The following is a 23,021-nucleotide window of genomic DNA, read 5'->3' as shown; positions in this document are numbered from 1 at the left end:
AAATAAAGACCTGAAAGAGGTAGCTAATGCGATGATGATGCTGGTCAAGAATGTGGAAGAGACTATAAAGATTTTCACCTGAAATGTAATTTTGTTTAGGTGTGCCAGTCTCTCACTAGCCTTTAGCTATTCTTTACTTTGGTTGTTGTCTTTTATGTTGTTCTTTTGAATCCTTTCTCTCTTTGTTCTATTTTCTCTAGTTTCTCTATTTCTTCTCCTTTTGTTATGTAAGCAGGTTTTGGGTCCCTTAAAACCTGATTTTCCTTAATAAAAAACATGGCTTCCATATTTGGGGAAGAATAATTGTCTTTTAAAGAGACAACATTCAAATTTCTAAAATCCACACTAAGCCTTATATCCCCATTCTTCTTTCTGATAGGGACCAAGTTGGATACCCATGAAGAATGTCTTATAGGTTTTATAATCCCACCTTCCCTTAACTTGGTTAATTCTTGTTCCATTTTGGTCTCCAAAAGGGGGTTAATAGGTCTTTTCTTCTGTCAAAAAGGCTTAGCATCAGAATGCAGAGGGATTTCATGTTGAAATAAGTCTTATCTATACGCCTTTAGGTCCTCATAGGACCAAGCAAAAACATATTTATAGCCTTTTAATAAGTTAATAGGGTTGGTCCTAATATGGGGAGATAGGTTCTTCCCAATATACACCAACTTAGGGGAATCTTTTGTCCCTAAGTTCACCTCATCCAATTCCTCCAACTTTGTAGATGATGCTTGATGTAAGTGACTATCACTATAATTGAACATACCCTCTAGTTCAACTAATCCCCTAGGTATTTCATTTGTCTCTAATTGCACTATGTCACTTCCAAAAATTGTTTCCTGTTCGTCTAATACCTCAAGTAATGCATTACAATCAATATTTTGACCTTCATAGTCATCTATGCATTGTAAAAATCTAAGAATGTCTTCATCATCCTCAAAAACTTGCCAATTGTACACATTATCTGGGATGGTTGGTCTAGCTTTTCTCTCAATTATTGAGACTCTAGTCAATGTTACATCATCATTCTTTAATGCAACATTAGCTAAAAAATCTGTCATGATGTTCTTAGACCTTTCAATCCAATCAATGGAAAATGTACCAAAGTGTTCAATGACATCCCAAACAACATGCTTGTACCTTTTTAACTTGTCATTTTTAGATGCATATCTTGACCTTATCTGAGACACTACAAGTTTAGATTCTCCATAAACCCTTAACAACTTGATCCCATGTCTTTTAGCAATCTCTAAACCCAATAATAGAGCTTCATACTCAATTGTATTATTTGTACATTGGAATGCTAACAGAAAAGAATACTTGAAGGTAATACCTGATGGGGAAACAAATAGCAGTCCCGCTCCAAACCCTTCCTTAGAGAAAGCTCCATCAAAGTACATCTACCATAGGTCTTCTTCTTATGATTCCAGTTCATTAACAATAGGATCAGTATTCTTTAAATGAGGCTAAATGGGTTCAATCCTGAAGTTATCAAGATCCACATCAATTGTGCAATTAAGCATGTTTGGGTCTATTTTTTCAATAACCACTGGGGCACGTGGTTCTCTATACAATTTTATAGAATTTCCATTCACTGGGATAGTTGCATATGACAAATCTAGCTGAAGATGTCCTCCAACAGCAATAGCCCACTGCCTAGATAGAATCATGTCATAATGTGGCTTGGTGTCTGTAACAATTACATCCATTTTATAAGCTACTATTTTTACTTCTACATCTCTCATAGTACCCACAACAACACTTCTCTATTATCCATGGCATAACATCTTCCATATGAAGTGTGTACTAACAAACCTAGCTCCTTCATCACCCCATAAGGCATCGCATTAGCAGCTTCACTAGAATCTATCATGCAATTTTTTATCAATCTGTTATTTACTAATAGTGTGACATATAAGGGATCTATCTGAGATGGTTCCTGATTAATAGTGGTGCCCACATAAAATTTTGGGACTCCTTATTCTTGATCCTTCTCATCCTTTGCATTTCCCTTTTCAAAAGAAACATCTCCATCTGATATACTTGAAATCAAAGAAAAAGCAGCCTCTCTATGTTCCTTTATTTTCAATAGCTCTATCAAAGGTACTAAAAATTTCATATGTGTTAAAGCTTGAGTCATATAAAAAACAATGTTAACATTAGACTCAACATGAGTTTTAACCTTTTCTGCCTTCTGGTGACATGTTCTCTTGTCACCAGTGGTTTCTACCTTACATCCAGTTGTATCAACAATACCAGATTTCACTGAACTACTTGACTGATCACCTTTAGCCTGATTATCTTTGACAAAAGTTTTGTTCTCAGTGGACCTCTTAGAAGAATTTTCTTTAGAAAACAAAGAACCAGACATACCTTGACTTTCATCATCTTTGTTGCTTCTCAGATTATAATTATGCTTAGCTTTAGCTATTGTAGCCTTAGTGAGATTCTTGACTTCCTCCTCACTAGGCCTTCTAAGGTAAATCTCTTGATCTTCTATTGTGACTACATTCAAAGTGGGATGCCAATCAATTATCAATTGCTCCTGGAAATTTGCATTGCTTCTTAAGACACTATATTCACTTGCTTCATCCTCTAAAGACTCACAGTCAATTTCTACAGTATACTCAAACATATTAACTACAGGTTCATCCTCACTTCTCATGGATTCATTTAGAGCTTGAGTCACATCACACTGATAGGGGGAATGTGGCCCATCACATGCCATACACCATAGGGTATTTTCCATATTATGTGTGTTTCCTCCCTTCAAAGGATCAAGGGTATTCTTATTTTGTGTGCCTTTTGATCTATCTTGCACAGGTTTGCCATCTTTCCATGAGTGTTATATGGCATATCATGCAATCTAGCAAGTTTGTCTTTCTAGTTGTAGTGGGGCCTCTTAGGCTTACTTACTTTAGTAGTAAGATCCTTGACAACAGTCATTAATTTTTCTATCTCATCCTCTTCTTTGGAGGATTTATTTTGTTGTCGTTTTTGTTCTTGCCACAATCTTCCATTAGTCCTTCTTCCCACTTTACTCGATGCTTTTCTATTACTCTCTACATTGATTGCAATTCTAAAAGCATCCCTCAAGCTATGTGTGTTCTTATCTCTAAGAATGTAAGCCATTTTGGGGTCGAATGCATAGTAGTAGGTAGTCAGACACACATTTTCATCTAGCTGCATTACTTGAAAAAACCTATGCATTGCCTTTTGAAACCTTGCATTAAAATTTGTGATGACTTCATCATCAGATTTCTTGATGTTGTTAAATTCATTGAGCATGAAGCTCACATTTGTCTTATCTACATATTTCTCTTGAAAGAAATTTTTGAATTCCTCCCAAGAACCTATACTATCTACAGGCAACCCTCTATACCAATCTCTAGCATCCCCAATCAAGGATTGCACAAACAACTTCATGATGACATCATCATGTGCAATTTCATAGTCATTAATCATGTCACCAAAAGTTTTCAGATGCTCTTCAGCACTAACAACATTATTCCCAACAAACTTCTGGACATTATCCCTCATTTCAATAGGGACATGGTTTGGATATCCGGGAATTCCATCAAAATACAATGACCTATACAACTCAACATTTATCGGTCTCCTTTGAAATTGATTTCCAATAAATTTGTTTCTAGTATTCACCCTTGGGCCTGATCCACCAACTCTCGGATTTTGATGGCTTTGATTATAGGGTAATCCATGACTAGCTTGATTTGCTGGAACTGTACTTAGAGGGATAGAAAAATTATTTGGGGCATTATTATTAGATTGGTTAACGGGTAGGATAGCATTCATTTTCATCATTGGTTGAGTGTTCAAAAGAGAGGCATAAGTATGCTGGGATGTAGGATTACTATGATCTACAGGTGGGAAAGTTGTAGGAGGATCTTTCAAGCATCATATCTTTCTCCTAAATTCAGCATTAAGTGCTTCTATTTCAGCTTTCTCTAACTCCCTTTGCAGTCTTCATTTTCTTTCCTTATCCTTTCTACCTCAATCTCATGCAACATCATTCCCTGGGGTCCTTCTGCACTTCCAGACACTATACCCATAGATCTATTCTCCACTACTTTCTATTTTCCTTTGTCAATAACATGTCTAGCAGGTTGGGGATCAATGTGAACCTCCCTACTAGGTTGTGGTACAACTTTAAGTGCAGAAACAATTTTTGGATCAAGGATTTCCCTAATAACGTGACCTTGCTCTTTACTCCTAGGTTCCTCTTGGGCAAACAACTCAAGCTCTGCAATATGTCTTAATAACCTATCTCTATCAATGAGTTTGGGTTTGGTTTCATTCTCCTTTTCCTTTTCTTTCTTTTTTCTTATGGCAATCAATTGATGTACTCTCTGATTTAGTACCTCAATCTCCTGAGACACTTCATCTTGGTCTGGCAAAGTTTCCTCTGAATCAGACACATTTAACTGGTCCATATCAATCAGGCTAATATTTCGTTCCATAGTTTTGGGAATGGAATTGGCTCTATTACTTGTACTATGCCTATCTCTGCCAAAAATGCTGGCATTATACAATCTTTGGTGAAAGGTTTGGATATCATTATTAGTACTAAACAGGCCAGCATGAAAAACCATAATATCATGGTCAGAGTCATGAGAAGAGGCATTGGACCTTTCATATACGGGACATTCAGAAGACTTACCCATTTGATTACTCTTTTGTTTCCATGACTGACTTGACTGATCAGGAATAACAGTTCCTCTCCAACACTTCTTGACTGGTTTAGGTAACCCTTCATGCAACTTCTCTTGAGGGTTTTTCTTCATATAAGACCTAGTATTCCTTCTCCTATTCATCTTGCTAACCTTGTGAAGTGACTTATTTTTTCTAAAAGAACACTATTTTTTTTTTACTTCAGAGTCACCACCCAATATCTTGGGAATAAATATATAATTTAATGCAGTGAATCACTTACAAGACACCTAAGAATGAAATAGTTGATCTTTTAGAAAATAACAGAATAGTATTCTAAGATGCTATGAGATTGATCAAGGATTTTATTTAGAAAGATAAACTAAATAATTTTCAGACTTAAACCAAGGGAACCTGATTTCAACACTTTTATGCAATAAATACATAGATCTGCAGTATAAGACATATCTTATTTGACTTTCCCTAGCAGAGTTTCCATTTTTGTTGTTCTCCGTTTTGAAAACTTTTGTTTCTTCTCTTTAAAAGTGAAAATTACCGTCTTTGTGCTGCAATGGAAGAGAACAACAAAAGTTTGAAATAAAGACAACAATATGAGGTTCTAGAATTAGGAAACCTCCTACACTTTAAGCTTACAAAAGCTCGGGTAGGTGAACCCTTTTAAAGACTATTTTCTCACAAAAATAGTAAATGGTTTGTAGAAAACCAGTGTAAATTCCTGCAAACTTTCCTTATTGACCACAACAACTAAACCTAAATGGAAAGTTGATTTGACGTTTGAAAAGGATCACCAAATGAACCCAAAAACCCAATGGGTAAACCAGTACCTTATCTGGGAAATAGAGTCATCTATAATAGAATGCAACTTGACAAGAGAAACTAATACACAAATAAAAAAATTCTTGATCTATCAACTTTGAATGCCTGACATATACAGAGTCCTAATCTGCACTAGGCTTCATCATCCAATCCACACCAAGAGTACTGATATCAATGACTTTGTTCAAAGTATTTTATATTTTTCTCCTTAAGAAAAAGACTCAGAACAACTTCATTAGATGCCTAACAAATCATTCAAATGAGCAATTCTTGATTACTTAAATGAAATAAACACTAGTACAGTGACATAGGGACAATGCAAATCTAGATTTTAATTCTTTGGATTGTATATTTCATTCCTATATCAGAACATTACAAGTACTTCATATTTGACTAAGAAATTGCTAAGACAAAGGCCTGTATTAATTTTGCCAGAGTTTAGCTACAAAAATTTTGTGTCCCTTTTTCTAGGTAGCCTTGGTATCCTTTTATAGAAATCAGGATGCAACAAGCTTTGGACCACCTAGAAGAAAAATCTTACCCTAACAGTCATTTAATGCAAAATTAACATATCCATGCCATTGCAGTTGAGGGAGAAATCTAACATTCCTTCTGGGATGCGTGCATCATTAATTCACTAGACATTCACTTAGAAAATGGCCGAAAGGGTAGACTCCTATTACCCAAAAATGGTTGCAACAACTGACAACTTCATAATGCTGGTGGATCATCTTGTGCCAGAGCATTGATGAGTTCTTATCACAAAGCGGTGCACCATTTCATTCTTTGCATATCTCCCTACAGATCTCCTAGGTACCTCTCACCAACCCATTTTCATCTTGAAGCAATGTCATATGCAACTTGCATAGCTCTACCGATATTTCTTTTGAATATTTAAAATTCTTTGGCGCCAACAGATCAAGAGGCCATCCCTCTGAGAACTTTTCCTTTAGTCACCAAGTTGTGGCCTTTAAAGTTTAGATCTATTTCCATTGCGGTATAGAGACAACCATTTGATCATGGGAAACTAACAAGTCTTTTAACTTTCTTGAGTAATTCGCTTAGAAATAGGTCCCACCACCTGGTCTTTGGCTGTTTAAAAACTTAACCGCTACTGCACTTGGCCTATAGAAAATCCAATCTTTCTGACTAAAGAATAAACCTTGAGATCCTGAGGTTTCTATCCCAAAAATACTTTCCGTGGGTTGCACTTGACTGCAGAATGCGATTCCTTGGATCGAGAGCTTTCTAACAATATATAACACTTATATATCAGGCAAAAAATAAATCCCTCAGCCACCAATGTTTGAGCAAGTCAGTCGTTTAATTTTCTGCCTGTTCACCATAGTCAAAAATTATATTTTAAATCTTTGAAATTCCCGCATAGACATCTGCCATGCATCTTCATCACATGGAATCTTTTGGTTCATTTCAGGGCCCTTATCCTTCCACCTCAGCACCACCTGGGTTCACTGCCGGAATGAAACTCTTTGTTTCTTCCTCAGCTTGCTTGTTTTTTATTTCCTTTGGACTGCTCTCCTTCTTTATCGGGCCCCACCACTTAGTTGCCAAGTCACATGGGATATTTGGTGAGCACTTTCACATTGTGACATGGTGAGAACCGTTAGATCATCTCGCCCAGCTATCAGATCTCCTTAACCTACTTGGACTTTAGCCTCTTTGAATGGCTCTTGCCTATGCCACGGTGTCACCACTTGGCATCTCTAGATTCACTCTGAGATCTTCATGGACTCCACTTGTCTAGTCAGGCCTACCACTTGTCAACCACTGGTTCATCACCTAACCCACCTGGACCACCAAGTCATCTCCACCAGGCCCACCACCTCCTTTGGCATGTTCGGTATCAACCTTTTGGCCAAACTGCCTCTTTGGCTAGCCACCATTTGTCACATTTTCATCAATGCCTTCACCTTTCAATGGAATTGGTTAATGTTTCTTTGATGTGTCCTTGTCGATGGAACTGAGAATTCGGTGAACTTCTTTCACATCTCATCGACACCTTAGTTTCATCGAAACCCTTCATTTCGATGAAACTGATGCCTTCGATGACTCCACTTTGAGATCTATCAAAACCATGGTCTGCTCGATATACACCTTGACGATATGCCACCTGTCGCAACGTAGCACCCTTTGATTGGCTCTAGATCTTACAACTAGGCACCACCTTTCGCGAGGGTATTCATTTCGGGCTCTCCACTAACCACCATAATGAATCACCTACCTTAACCACATGCATTATTTGCCGGCTATGATTCACTGCTACTGATTTGTCACTAAGTCATAGGCAATATCTGGCAAGCATTTTTACATTGCGACATAGCAACAGCCCTTGGATCCATCTTGATCACCATTGATTTTTGTTGATCTACTCGACTCTTAGCCCCTCTGAGCGGCTACATCCTATGCCACGGTGTCACCACGTGTCCGCCACTTGTTAGCTGCATGTCACTATGTGGCACCTCATGATTTTCTCAATGCTTACCTCGGTGCCACCTATTCTTCCATCTCATTAGTCGCCAAGTCATGGTCATTAATAGTTGATCACCTTCACATGGTGGTATAGCGATGGTCGTGGATCTGCATTCAACCTGCTTGCTATTTAACTTGCCCTTTCACTGCAAAATTTAAAGCGCTTTGAGATGCATGCAGGTGGGCCACAACTTTTGAGCTACCACTTGCCAAAATCCTTTAAGCTTTGACACTATGAATGTGTGCAGCTTTATTTTTAAATACTAAAATGATCCTCCCCACCACCAATGTGGGATAAATGGTTTGCCTTAGCCCTTTCGATTGAGTCATTGGGATAGTCTAAAAACCTGACTTCCGAACTTCTTGGACTCACTGCACTCTGCACCTTTCTTATGGGTCCCACCACTTAGTTGCCAAGTCACGACAAATAACCATCAAGCACTTTTGGGTTGAGGTATAGTGACAGCTGCGAGATCAACAAGAACCTGCTCGATCTTTTGGAAGCCTGATAGAGACATAGAAAAAGACTTAAGACAGGCAAAATTAAAACTTATCAGAACCCACCCAAGCCTAGACTTAAAAGGGGGCCCATCTTGACGACACACAAACCCTTCTGCTTAAGTGGAAAAGGGCAACGAGAAAATACCTTGGATAAAATGAAAGGGACATGTTGAACTGTGAACCTTGAACTGATTTGCAAATGGTTCAAAATAGACATAACGCATTCTCACTTGCTTATTAAAAAATATTACAAACCCACGACACAAGCAGGAGAAGCGGTTGAACCTTGAACCTTGAACCAAAAAGGCTCAAGGGTTCAAGTTCAACATGAATTACAATAATGCACAACAAAGGTTCAATTTTTCTAAATGTTTTCATGGTAAAACAAAAACCCTAAACCCTTAGAATTTTATAGGTCCCAACACACCTATCATATGATGAGAGAAATCATTGTCAATTACCCATTCATCTTTCTCCTCAACTTTAGTAATTAAATCTTTCTCTTTATTAGTGTAGTTTATAGAATCTGTAGTTACAAGATCATCTTCCTTGATAGATATGAACACAAATTCATCTCTTTAATTACCCTTATCCGATTCATCATCTGTGACAACTTCATCAACACCATAATAACACTTCTTCTAATATTTAGGCTTATATGGCTTAAATATCTTCTTAGGATTTCTATCTCTTTCTAGACACCTTGATGCAAAACGTCCTATCTTATTACATGAAAAAAATTTAAGAGATGATTTCTGTTCATACTTACCAACACCTTTAGGCAATCTTCTGGCAATAAGTGCTTCAAGCTCCTCAAGCTCTCTTTCTTCATATTCCATCTCTTTCATCTCTTTCTCATATCTAGATACTTTGTAGAACTTTCTCCTAGATCATATCTCTACTTCCTTAAAATAGTAGCTTTGAATGCCATCTCAAAAGCAACAAGTTTTCCAACCAACATATCTCTTGTCACATTTTTCACAGTCTAGATCTCATCAATAGCAACAGCTTTATGCTTGTAAGTAGGAGGCAAGAATCTTAACAATTTAGCAACAATCTCAGACTCTTCAAGGACTCCATCGACACATTTGATTCTGCACACAAGCTCATTCACTTTTTGCATAAAAGAGGTAATATTCCCATCTTCACCCATCTTCAGGTTCTCATACTTTCCTTTGAAGCTCTACAACTTAGCAACTTTCACATGACTATCACCTTCATTCAAGGTCTCCAACTTTACCTAGATTTCATGAGCGGTTTCAAGATCCATCACATTAGTCATTTTAGAATCTGACAAGGCACTCAACAATGTTTCCTTAGCTCTAATATTGTATTATGCTTCTTTCAACTCATTAGGAGTAGAAGGACCATTCTAAGGGACATTATAGACATTCTTATTGATCTTCCAATATTTTTCTCCAGTTCATCTTAGATGTACTTGCATCCAGATCTTCCAAAGAGTGTAGTTCATTCCATCAAATCTCAGACTATCCTTCTTGAAAGAAAAGGTTTCCATCCTAGATCTCCTCAAGTGGTCAAGTTTATTCCAGAGGATCTAGCTCTAATACCAATTGTTGGAAACAATGCAATAAACTAAGAGGGGGGGGGGGGGGGTGAATCAGTTTGCACCAAAACTTTAGCAACTTAAACCATAAAATAGATTTGATAATTAACAGTTAACGATTGAAACAACACCACATCAATAACACACATAACACCAATATTTTTGACATGGAAAACCCAGTTAAGAGAAAAACCATGATGGGAACCTACCCACAATGAGATAATACGTTGTTAGGAGTAAATGTGAATATTACAATGCAAATGAAAATGCATTCAAGCACACTACCTAGAGCTCACTGCTCAAAATAAGAAACCCAAAAAGGCTACAACCTTAAGGGAAGGTTCACTGACTTACCAAAACATTCAGACTACAATCCAGATCATATGAGCTATGAAAATAGCATCTCCATATGCTTGAGTATAGTTTTGGTTAAGCACACAATTTTCTCTGCAACACTTCTCTTTTTCTTCATACTCATGAAAGATCAAATCACTTGTTCACACATCCAACTCGATCATTCACTTGCATATACAATGCAGACACTCGCAGACTTACATCTTACATGATATATTACATATATTTATACAAGTCATCAACCTATATTTCAAGGTCAGCTAAACCCTCAAGATAAATTCTAAAATAATATCCTCACATGCTACAACAATACATGTAGACCAAAACAATGTCAGCTAAGACATAGTCTGGACCCAAATCAATATCACAAACATGAAACACCTCCAACAATCATAGCTTAATCATTTGCAATATGCTACAACTACCAAGAATATTGCATAACATGAAGAACATCACCCGAGAAGAAAAATATTTAGTAACACACACAATAATCAATGCAGACCACCAATACACATAGAACATGATCAACATAAATTTATAAGCAACATGAATTACATCACAACAACCGCAACAACTCGAAGCATCATAATCATCATCATCTCTCTACCAGAGCTCAAGAACATCAACATAACTGATGGTCAAACTGAAAGATTCACTTGTAGATATCAAAATCATGAACCAAAATAACCGAGGACACACATCAACATCCAAAAAATATTCCACACATCTACAACCAAAGATATAGCAATTTCAAAGCAATACAAAGCACAAACCAGAATACTGGATAACACAAACAACTACATAACATCCTCAATATTGGATCTCATAACTCTATCAAATCATCATACAGACCTCTGCAAATGGGAATGAACCATCTACATACAATATACTATAAACCCTTTAAACCACATCAGCTCATCTGCAATACACAGACTAAAGCAACTCATCTAATCAAACTGCAACACTGGAATACCTAGAAAATTGTCCAACAATCAACAATCTCCACATATGTCACATATGTTGACATCAATGACAACACATCAATGACAACATATTAGCCAATATGCAACAATATTTTCTTATCATGTAGAATTGTGAATTTACATAGATTGATGCATTGTTATGTACATAGGTACTCTTGTATTCCTTGGTATGCTCATGTATATGTTGCGATCTTTTATATTCATTTTGTGTCTTCAATATGTATTATGTGTGTATTGGACTGGTGTCAAATATGGGTCAAAAGAGAAGGGTGAGTTTTCAGAGAGGTTTAAGTCTCTACTTTAGCTCATTTAATAATAGTCAGCCTAAAATATCTTTGTCCAAAGTTTTATTGATCCCTTAGTAAATGCTTGCTAAGTAAATCATTTCATTTTCACTATCTTCCATATCTTAGTGTTGTTACAATAGCATCATAGATTCTAAATACACTAAGTTACACTAGATTCCATCCCCTATCAGTTTCGAGTCTCTAGGCATCCTCATGTAGGGTCGACAGTTCTTTGTGTCAGAAAGATATCGAAGGAAGTGTAAATGGTTTGTAGTTGCGTAGTAAAGTGCCTTGGCAGTGTTCTCACCCGTGTTGCAAGTATAGGAGATAGATGTTGAGATTCCCTATTAGGATGATATTCAACTTTGTATTATATATTCTTTGTAAATTGACCTTATGGTCTCTTGTAACTAAAGTAATTTTCTTATGATTTACAAATCTCTTGGCTTATGTAATTTAATTTTTATGTCGAATTGTAACTTATTATATATATTTAGCATAATTAGACAAGTTGTTTCTAATTAATGACTAATTGTGTGTAATAATTTGTGTATTTTGTTATTTTAATAATATGTATGTCCCTACTGTTGGCAATATTGCATTATAACAGACAATGAAAGATTGTTGGCATTTCATAAGGATATTGAGAAGGTTGTTGATGATTATGGATATAACTGATTAAAGATGTTTACCGTCTTGATATTATTATTTTGTCATTGATGTCAAGAAATTGATTTTCTAATTCAGTATGATGCTGCCATATCTTGAGAAGTATGATTTAAATGAGTATAAAGATGTCGGTAAAAGACACAAGAAAGCATATGATGAATAAGGGGATGAATAAGGTATTCAATGGGCAACTACTACCGAGTCAGACAATGATGAGATCATGATGTTTAGATTGTTTTAACATCATACATATGTTGTAAATTGTAAAGGTTAATACTATACTATGTTACCAAGCAAAGAACCTAGTCGGTAAACCCTAAGGTTATTGCTATCGATTAATGAAGGCAGAATGTCTACCGAGTGAAGTTTAGTATTCACCGAGTTATAACTAAGTTGTTACCAATTTGTAACTGAGCTATAACAGAATACATTAAATGGTTGCATGCGTTATTTAATGAAAGAAGCTGATGAGCTGGAACTAATTAAATGATTGGTGAGCCATGGCTGAAGTTTGTTAATGAATCTAAGGCAATGGAAAGTCGGCATGAAGATCTACAGTGCAGATTGAACCGCAATACCCTAGCACAAGTTCCAAGGCAGGGTAAAACATTTTCAGATTGAAAGATGCATTGAACCTAGACAAGATTGAAGACCTGATGGCTATGATTGATCATGGGAAATGTGATCAAGGAGATTAAGTGGTTACCTAATTGTTTATAAATAGGAAACTACTGATAAACAAGGTATGTGGGCAAGTGTATGCACAGGGATGCTACATAGTGATTACCAAGCATAGAAGCTTGAAGACCTATTAGAATAATAGAGTATAGAAGCCCAACAGATAGACAAGATTAGTTCTATGTCTAGATTGTATTGAACAAATAGGAATCTGCTTTAGCATTTTAGATGTGAAGTTGCAGATAGATTTTTATTACTATTATTTTGAGAAAGTGACACAAAATCTCTTAACTGAGTGGACTTAATAGTCTTATTTGTAAAACCCTCTAGCAAGGTGACATTCTGATTGAGTGTTTGAAATCCTTTAACAAGGTCACTTCTAACAAGGTGAAGATCCTAATAGATCTGAGGGAAATCCCTTAACCGGGTCACATCTAACAATGTGTTTGTAATCTTTAACATGATTTGCTTTTAACTGAGCATACTCTAGAAGAGTATATTTCTTAGTGGGTCCGAAATCCCACAGTGGTTTTTCCCTATTTGGGTTTCCACATTAAATCTGGTGTTATGAGGTTTATGATGTTTATATGCTTTTGAGTCTGCATGTTTGATAGTTTTGGTTATATTACTGGTATGTATGTTACCGAGGTTGAATCTGATGTTTTTATCGATGATTAAGTTTGTATGATTCACCCCCCCCCTCTCATCTTATTGGCTATTGGATCTATACTTATATTAAGTATCAGAACTATCAATTGGTATTAGAGCTTTGGACTCTGGAAGGAAAAGTTTAAAGGCACTTGAGTTAAAGATCCAAAGAAGTATAAGAAGGATGCACTGAAGCTGAACAAGTCAAATTTCTCTACATGGCAGAAAAGGATGAAGCTGCATCTATCAGGTGTTGGAGAATATGTTGTATACTATCTAGAGAATTATTTTGTTACACCGAGCACCTATCCATTGACTATGGAGGAGATAAAGGCAAAACAAGAACATATTCAAGCAATGATTGAAATAACATCTGCATTGACTGACTCAGAGTTTAATGATCTAGAAGGCTGCAATGATGTAAAGGCAATGTGGGATAAGCTCATATCAGTATATGGAGGAGATGAACATGTTCAAAGAGCAAAAGTAGATAGTCTAAGAGGACAACTTGAATCTATGAGGATGAATGAAGCTGAGAACATAACTCAGTACAGTACAAAACTAGAGGAGATTGTCAATCAAATCAAAGGAGCAGGTGGAACTATTGAAGAAAAGGATATAACAAGTAAGTTGTTGAGAACCCTTCTACCATCTTATACAATCCAAGTCTCTGCAATCAATGAATTAAGGTTTGTACCTAATATGCCAATTTCTTTAGATGCTACTATTGGTAAGCTACATGCATTTGAGTTAAGTAATTTTGATAACAGTGGATCTTCGGTAAATAAAGTTGAATCTGCATTTAGCTCTTTTCATCTTGATGAATCTAATGATTACAATGAAAGAAAGTATAAGTACTCTGAAGGAGATCACAGTGGAGCAAGTAAAAGATTTTGCAAGAACATGGAAGAAGTGCACAAATTGTATGAGGAAATTAGAAAGCAAGAAGAGTTTGAAGCACTACTAGCCAAAAGGTTACCGAGAGGCAAAGGTAAGTATAAAGGAAAACTACCTTTGAAATGTTTCAATTGTGATAAAATAGGACATATGGCTTCTAACTATCCTAACAAAGATTTTACTGAAAAGAGAGATTACCAAGATGATAGACAGAAAGATAATCATTACAGAGGACACCGAGACTTCAAAAGAAGAGATAGAAAGACATGGTTAATAGCTGACGAGGAAGCCAATGATGATAAATCAGATGAAACAGATATAGAGGAAGTAGTTTATGTGGCTATCAAAGATGGATCAGATGAAGAAAGGTATGAAGAAAAAGCCCTAATATCTAACATAAACACTAATGATTCTTGGATTATAGATAGTGGATGCTCACATCATATGATAGGAGATAAACAAAAGTTTGTTATATTAGAAGATTATGATGGAGGCTATGTTTATTGGGTTGAAGGTTTGAAATACAATTTGTTGAGTGTAGCACAGCTAAACAACACAGGTTACCGAATAGAATTTCAGAAAGGAATTGTCAAAGTTCATGACAAGAATGGAAAGTTAGCTGCTACCGGGACACAAACAAAAGGTAACACATTTCACCTTGACTCAACTCGTAACAAGTGTTTGTATGCAAAGATAGATGATACCTGGTTATGGCATAAAAGGTTTTGTCATGTCAATTTTGATAATCTGATCAAAATAAGCAAGAAGCATCGAGTAAGAGGTCTACCGAGTCTTGAAAAACATGAGAATGCTATATGCCGAGGATGCCAAATGGGTAAGATGACAAGATCAAGCTTTACAAGTAAGTCTTACACTTATAAGGGAATTTTAGATCTAGTGCACACTGATCTTTGTGGTCCTAAGAAAGTTCAAAGTTATTATGGTGATAAATATTTCATATTATTTGTGGATGACTATTCAAGGATGATGTCAGTAATGTTTTTAAAAGAAAAATCAGAAGCTTTTCAAATGTTTAAATGGTATAAGGAAAGAGTTGAAAATGAAATAGGAAGACAACTAAAATGTCTTAGATCAGATAGAGGAGGAGAGTTCACATCTGATGAGTTCAATTTATTTTGCAATGATCATGGTATTAAAAGAAAAGTCTCTGCACCGAGAACTCCACAGTAGAATGGAATAGCTGAGAGAAGAAACAGATCTATTGTGGATTGTGCTAGAACACTGATGATTGAAAAGAAGGTGCCACAAACATTTTGGAGAGAAGCAATAAGCACAATAGTTTACACCTTGAACTGAGTACAATTGAAGAAAGGTAGTTTGAAGACACCATATGAAATTTGGTATGATAAGAAACCTAATGTAAGTTATTTAAAAATCTTTGGAAGTAGATGCTATGTTCACAAAGATGATATAAATGGCAAGTTTGATTAGAAAAGTGAAGAAGGAACATTTCTAGGTTATTCTTCTAGAAGCAGAGCATTTAAATGTCTAATCAAATCATCTAACAAAATAGTACAAAGTGCAAATGTGAAAATTGATGAATTTGCAGAAAGAAATGGTGAAGGAAATTTCAAGGAACCAGAAGACTATGATGAATTTGTCTATGTTCAACCGAGAAGTCTTACCAAGAAGACTATTGAAGAAAATGAAGAGAATATCCAGTTATCAAGTGATGAAGCAGATCATACAGAGCCTACCGAGCCTGTATTAGCCAAGTATGTCAGAAGACATCATGCACCAAGTTAGATTATAGGAGATAAGGATGATCCAGTGATGACAAGGAACAAACTAAGACTGAACACATGTTTGATATCTGAATTTGAACCGAGAATAGTGAAAGAGGCATTTAACAGTGAAGATTGGGTAAATGCTATGACATAAGAGATTGATCAAATCAAGAAGAATGACACATGGACACTAATCCCAAGACCAAAGGACAAAAATGTAATCGGTACAAAGTGGATTTTTAGAAACAAGCTAAATGAAAAAGGAGAGGTCATTCAAAACAAAGCAAGACTAGTTTGCAAAGGTTATGCTCAAGAAGAAGGAATTGATTATGGTGAAACTTTTGCACCTGTTGCTAGACTGGAAGGAGTAAGAACATTGTTGTCCTATGCTGCTTTCAAAAACTTCAAGGTATATCAAATGGATGTCAAATCTGCATTTCTGAATGGAATATTAGAAGAAGAAGTTTTTATTGAACAACCTGAAGGATTTGTTGAAGACAATAATAAAGATCGGGTATGTAAATTGAACAAAGCTTTATATGGTTTAAAACAAGCACCTAGAGCATGGTATGAAAGATTGCACTCTTATTTGATCAAGATTGGTTTTATAAGGACAAGTGAGAACAACAACATGTACATGAAGAATGATGAAAATGGAATACTGATCTCAGCCATATTTGTTGATGATATTATATTTTGTGGAAATGGCTCTTTATGCAAGAACTTTGGAAATGAAATGAGCAAAGAATTTGAGATGTCATTAATCGCTGAGATAAAGTATTTTATAGGTTTATAGATACTGCAAATGAAAAATGAGATTTTCATTACTCAATCCAAGTACATAAAGGAAATCTTGAAGAAATTTGGAATGGAGGATTCAAAACTAGTAAGTACTCCTATGTCCACCAACTGTAAATTGTCAAAGAATGATGAATCTGCATCTATTGATGAGACACTTTACCGATGCATGATTGGAAAGCTACAATATGTTGTTCACAGCAAACCAGACATAGCACATGCAGTAGGTATAGTTACAAGATTCTCTGCAGATCCTAAGGAAACACATATTAAAACAATCAAAAGAATTTTTAGATACTTGAAAGGCACTAAGGATTATGGCTTAGTATATCAGAAAGGAAATGATTTTGATTTAAAAGTTTATACTAATGCTAATTGGGCAGGCACCATTGATGATAGAAAAAGTACAAGTGGAGGAGCTTTCTTTTTAGGAGAAAGACTAGTGAGTTGGCTTAGCAAGAAACAAGGACGTGTTTCACAATCAATAGCAGAAGCTGAATACGTTGCTGCAGCACTGAATTGTACCAGCATTGCATGGATCAAAAAACTATTGGAAGGTATAAATGAGAAAGTTACCGAGCCAATAACTATATTATGTGACAATACTAGTGCCATTAATATTTCAAAAAATCCTATTATGCACTCTAAGACAAAGCACATCTCTATCAAATATCATTATCTTAGAGAAGAAGCTCAAGAGAAGAAAGTAGTGTTGGAGTATGTTAGCACAAAGGAACAAATAGCAAATATCTTCACCAAGCCACTACCAAGGGACACTTATGAATATCTCAGAAGTAAGTTAGGGGTCCTGCCCCTATCTTCTACTCATTGATCGAGTTTGGTGAAACCATCAATACGATGACTCTATTGAATATCTTTTAGGAGTTGATGCTGCATTACACACTTTAGGATGTTTTCTAAAGGTGTACAGCAAATATTATAGGAAATTATAGGGAACAAGAATTAAAGTCAAAATGCTCTGATCGAGACTCAGTTAATACACAATAGCAGGAAATCACTTCATACAGAAAGAAATTATGTTTTAAGTTCTTTACTTTTTGGCATTGTTGTCAAAGGGGGAGAAGACTAATATCAGGGGAGAAGAATATCAGGGGAGAAGACTAAGAGAAAACTGAGCAGACTATAGATTGGAAACAAGACTAAAGAAAAGAGGAGAAGTCTAATGTATGGGGGAGAGAATTTCAGCATTTCAGAATCACAACAATCCAAATCTTTTTAAGGTCAAATCAATTGGTTTTTCCATCAATGCCAAAGGGGGATATTGTTGGCAATATTGCATTATAATAGATAATGAAAGATTGTTGGCATTTCATAAGGATATTGAGAAGGTTGTTGATGATTATGGATATAACTGATTAAAGATGTTTACTATCTTCATATTATTATTTTATCATTGATGTCAAGAAATTGATTTTCTAATTCAGTATGATGTTGCCATATCTTGAGAAGTATGATTTAAAAGAGTATAAAGATGTCGGTAAAAGATACAAGAAAGCATATGATGAATAAGGGGATGAATAAGGTATTCAATGGGCAACTACTACCAAGTCAGAAAATAATGAGATCGTGATGTTTAGATTGTTTTAACATCATACATAAGTTGTAAATTGTAAAGGTTAATACTATACTATGTTACCAAGCAAAGAACCTAGTTGGTAAACCCTAAGGAACCTAGTCGGTAAACCCTAAGGTTAATGCTATTGGTTAATGGAGGAGGAATGTCTACCGAGTGAAGTTTAGTATTCACCGAGTTATAATCAAGTTTTTACTGATTTGTAACCGAGATATAACATAATGCATTAAATGGTTTCATGCATTATTTAATGAAGGAAGCTGATGAGCTAGAACTAATTAAATGATTGGTGAGTCGTGGATGAAGTTTGTTAATGAATCTAAGGCAATGGAAAGTTGGCATGAAGATCTACAGTGCAAATTGAACCGCAATACCCTGGCACAAGTTCCAAGAAATGTATGCAAGTTCCAAGGTAGGGTAAAATGTTTTCAGATCAAAAGATGCATTGAACCTAGACAAGATTTAAGATCTGATGGCTATGATTGATCATGGGAAATGTGATCAAGGAGATTAATCGGTTACCTAATTGTTTATAAATAGGAAACTATTGATAAACAAGGTATGTGGGCAAGTGTATGCACAGGGATGCTGCATAGTGATTACCAAGCACAGAAGCTTGAAGACCTGTTAGAATAACAGAGTATAGAAGCCGAGCAGATAGACAAGATTAGTTCTATGTCTATATTGTATTGAACAAATAGGAATCTGCTTTAGCATTTTAGATGTGAAGTTGCAGATAGATTTTTATTACTGTTATTTTGAGAAAGTGACAGAAAATCTCTTAACCGAGTGGACTTAACAGTCTTATTTGTAAAACCCTCTAGCAAGGTGACATTCTAATTGAGTGTTTGAAATCCTTTAACAAGGTCACTTCTAACAAGGTGAAGATCCTAACAGATCTTAGGGAAATCCCTTAACTAGGTCACATCTAGCAATGTGTTTGTAATCTTTAACAGGATTTGCTTTTAACCAAGCATACTCTAGAAGAGTATATTTCTTAGTGGGTCCAAAATCCCACAGTGGTTTTTCCCTATTTGGGTTTCCACTTTAAATCTGGTGTTATGAGGTTTATGATGTTTATATGCTTTTGAGTTTGCATGTTTGACAGTTTTGTTTATATTACTGATATATATGTTACCGAGGTTGAATCTGATGTTTTTATGGATGATTAAGTTTGTATGATTCACCCCCCCCTCTCATCTTATTGGCTATTGGATTTGTACTTATATTAAGTATCAGAATTATCACCTACATGTAAGTTCCTCTCTTCAACTTTCTCACAAACTTTGTTTCCATTTCATCAAGGCTCTCATGATTTGAATATTCATCTAAAGCTTTTTTAGCTTTAAATTTTGTCTCAGTTCTTTCTTTATCTTTACTAAACTTCCTCATATCAAACATAGTCAAAGTACCATATAGTGTTCTCTGGTGAATTTAGAGAGATCATAAGTTTCTTTAATAGCTGATATTTTGTCACTGTAACATTCTAGTAAAGTCCTCATGATATTTTCTATCATATATTTATCATCCAAGGTTCTGCCAAGATCTTTGATCTTATTTACTACACTATCAGCCTTCTAAAAATAGCTTGTTATGTCTTCACCTTCTTCCATCTTCAAGTTCTCATATCTTCCTTTAGCAGTCTACATCTTAGCTAGCGTAACTCTATCATTTCCTTCATAAATGTTTTCCAATCTTTCCCAAACTTCATAAGCAGTATATAATGCAACAACCTTCACCAATTCAATTTTAGATAGGACACTAAACATAGCATGCCTTACTCATTCATTCTCTTCATAGTCTTCAATCTCATCTGAGGTAGTAGGACCATTTTTTCGGCATCACATACTTCATGTCCATAGCTTTCCAAGTCTTGTAACTTAGAGAAATCATATATCCTCTCATCTTTACTCTCCAAAAACTATAATCGAATCCTTCAAAGGTAGAAATAATCAATTTATGTTCCGTCAGAATCTTCCTCGAGTGGTTAGTCTCACTTTTTAGGAACCAAAGCTCTAATACCAATTGTTGAATATCCCAAACAACTAAGAGAGAGGGTGATTCAGTTGTATCAATTAAAATCTTTTACTTATTCTATAGAAATAAATATAGTAAACAATCTTCTGATTACTTAATCAAAAATAGATATAAGTATGAAAGAGCACACACATGAAACATACACATGAACACCAAATATACATGGAAAACCCAAGAAGAAAAAACCATGAAGAATGCTAATTCTGAATTATGAAACACATGTTAGGGTTAAACCGGTTAAGGTGACTTTTACAAAGGGTGGCTCACTTCTAGAATGCTCACTGTAGGTGGGCTCACTACTCAACTACAACTACCAGAAAAAGGTGGTCTCACTACCTGAAAGAAGAAGAAGGAAAAATAAAGAATCCACCAATGAAGCATAACCGCCACAACGCTGCAATGCTGAAAGAAACCTTTGGCTCACTACCTTCGATATCAAAAAACAACAACAAACAATCACACTACTCAACCACAACTTCACATAATCTTGCACACGTTTGCATAAAAAATAGATATTATTTAATCCACTTGCTTCTATATGTTCTTCATTATGATCATCCTTTATTTATATTGATCTTTGAAATAAAAATTTCCCAAGTTAGCCAAAAAACAATTCATAAGAACACAATTTGAAATAGGTCTACACTAAAAATTCTTGTGGTGGAAAGGAATGAGAAGTGGACCAGAACATGATGCACTACATTAATCAAAATAATGCCTTATCCATATGCCACAATCACTAGAGGAAAAAAATAGAAACATTCAAGGTCAACCAAACCTAGAATGAACATATCCACAATCACAACTCTAAAGCACAACATCACGTCTTGAAACAGGATAACAAAGATACAAACATGAATAGCCTATACCCAAAATATTATCATCAGAACCATGAATGTGGAGAATCATGGAACTCTACAAATACTGTCAAATATATTCATCACTGAACAAGCTTCCAAAGCATGACTTTTAGGGCACCAAATCAAAAGCATGACATCCCAAAGAAACTTCCAACAACATACCAAAACCTCATGACTACAACTACAACATATCAAAAATATGGAGCATAAACCAATGACTAACACACCATCAACTTCACATTTGCAACAAGTTTTGCATCTTATCCTATTCTTCTTTATAAGGTTTCGCTATTCTCTTTTAGGGGTTGAGATGTCCTTTCTTTAATAGAATGGTGTATCTCTTATGATTAATCTCTCCTTAGCGGAGTATGTGATCCATCATTTAATTTTCTCTTTCTCATTGAAGATTACTTCTTCTTTAGAGTTGCATTTACATATCTTAATGTCTTTTCTTGAATTGAATATTCCTTCATGTGAGTGTATTATGCATTTTCTTATGTCTAATCTATCCTTAGAGGTTGTGTAAATCTTCTCATTGTCCCTATGCTTGGGGTCATTGATCTTTCTTATCCTTTCTAAGGATCCACTTTTCCTTTGTTGAGTAATATTTGTTCATGATTTGATGTCATTCCTTGTATGAAGTTTTTGTTTTCTCAAGGATTCTCTCTTATGCAAGAGGTGTGTGTCCTTGGCTACAACCTCTTTTTCACTTGGCAATATTTATCTATCATAATCTTACCCCTCAGATGTTAGACAATTCAGATAACCAAAAGACAACTAAGACTACTAGAAGAAGCATTAGCAACTAAAACTTTAATACCGCAACCCAAAACAATAATACCGGAATAGCAGTTAATCCAATCAAGAATAAATAATAATCATAGAATAAAAGCCATCCACACAACACCAAGATTTGTACGTGGAAAACCCGATAAAGGGAAAAACCGCTATGGGATGCCTACCTATAGTCAAATAATACATCTGCAGGTAAGTATGTGAATTACAATGAAGGGGCCTACACTTGCAGGAAGGCCAAAAGCCTAGAGCACACTGATCATCACAAAAGGAGCCTCACTGACTACATATAAATCCAAACTACCATCTAGAGAAGTGTTTGAACTGCAAAAGGTAGCATCTCCTATTCTTGAGTACAGTTCTAGTTAAGCTCAATACTGGAGGAATAAATCCTCTTACACAAACCCAATTCAATCTCCAATGATCAACCAAATCCTTTGCCTGAATGATATTACATTATTCGCACATTATATTCCTTGACCATGACCTATTACAATAACCATGATGATCTACAATGAGATCTTACATCTTATTTATACAAACCCTCGACCATAAACAATCAGGTCAGCCACCAGACAATAAAAAAATCACATAATTACAAACCATGTTGGCC

The sequence above is a fragment of the Cryptomeria japonica genome, chromosome 11, assembly GCF_030272615.1.
Source record: "Cryptomeria japonica chromosome 11, Sugi_1.0, whole genome shotgun sequence".
NCBI lineage: Eukaryota > Viridiplantae > Streptophyta > Pinopsida > Cupressales > Cupressaceae > Cryptomeria > Cryptomeria japonica.
This window is presented reverse-complemented; position numbering follows the sequence as displayed.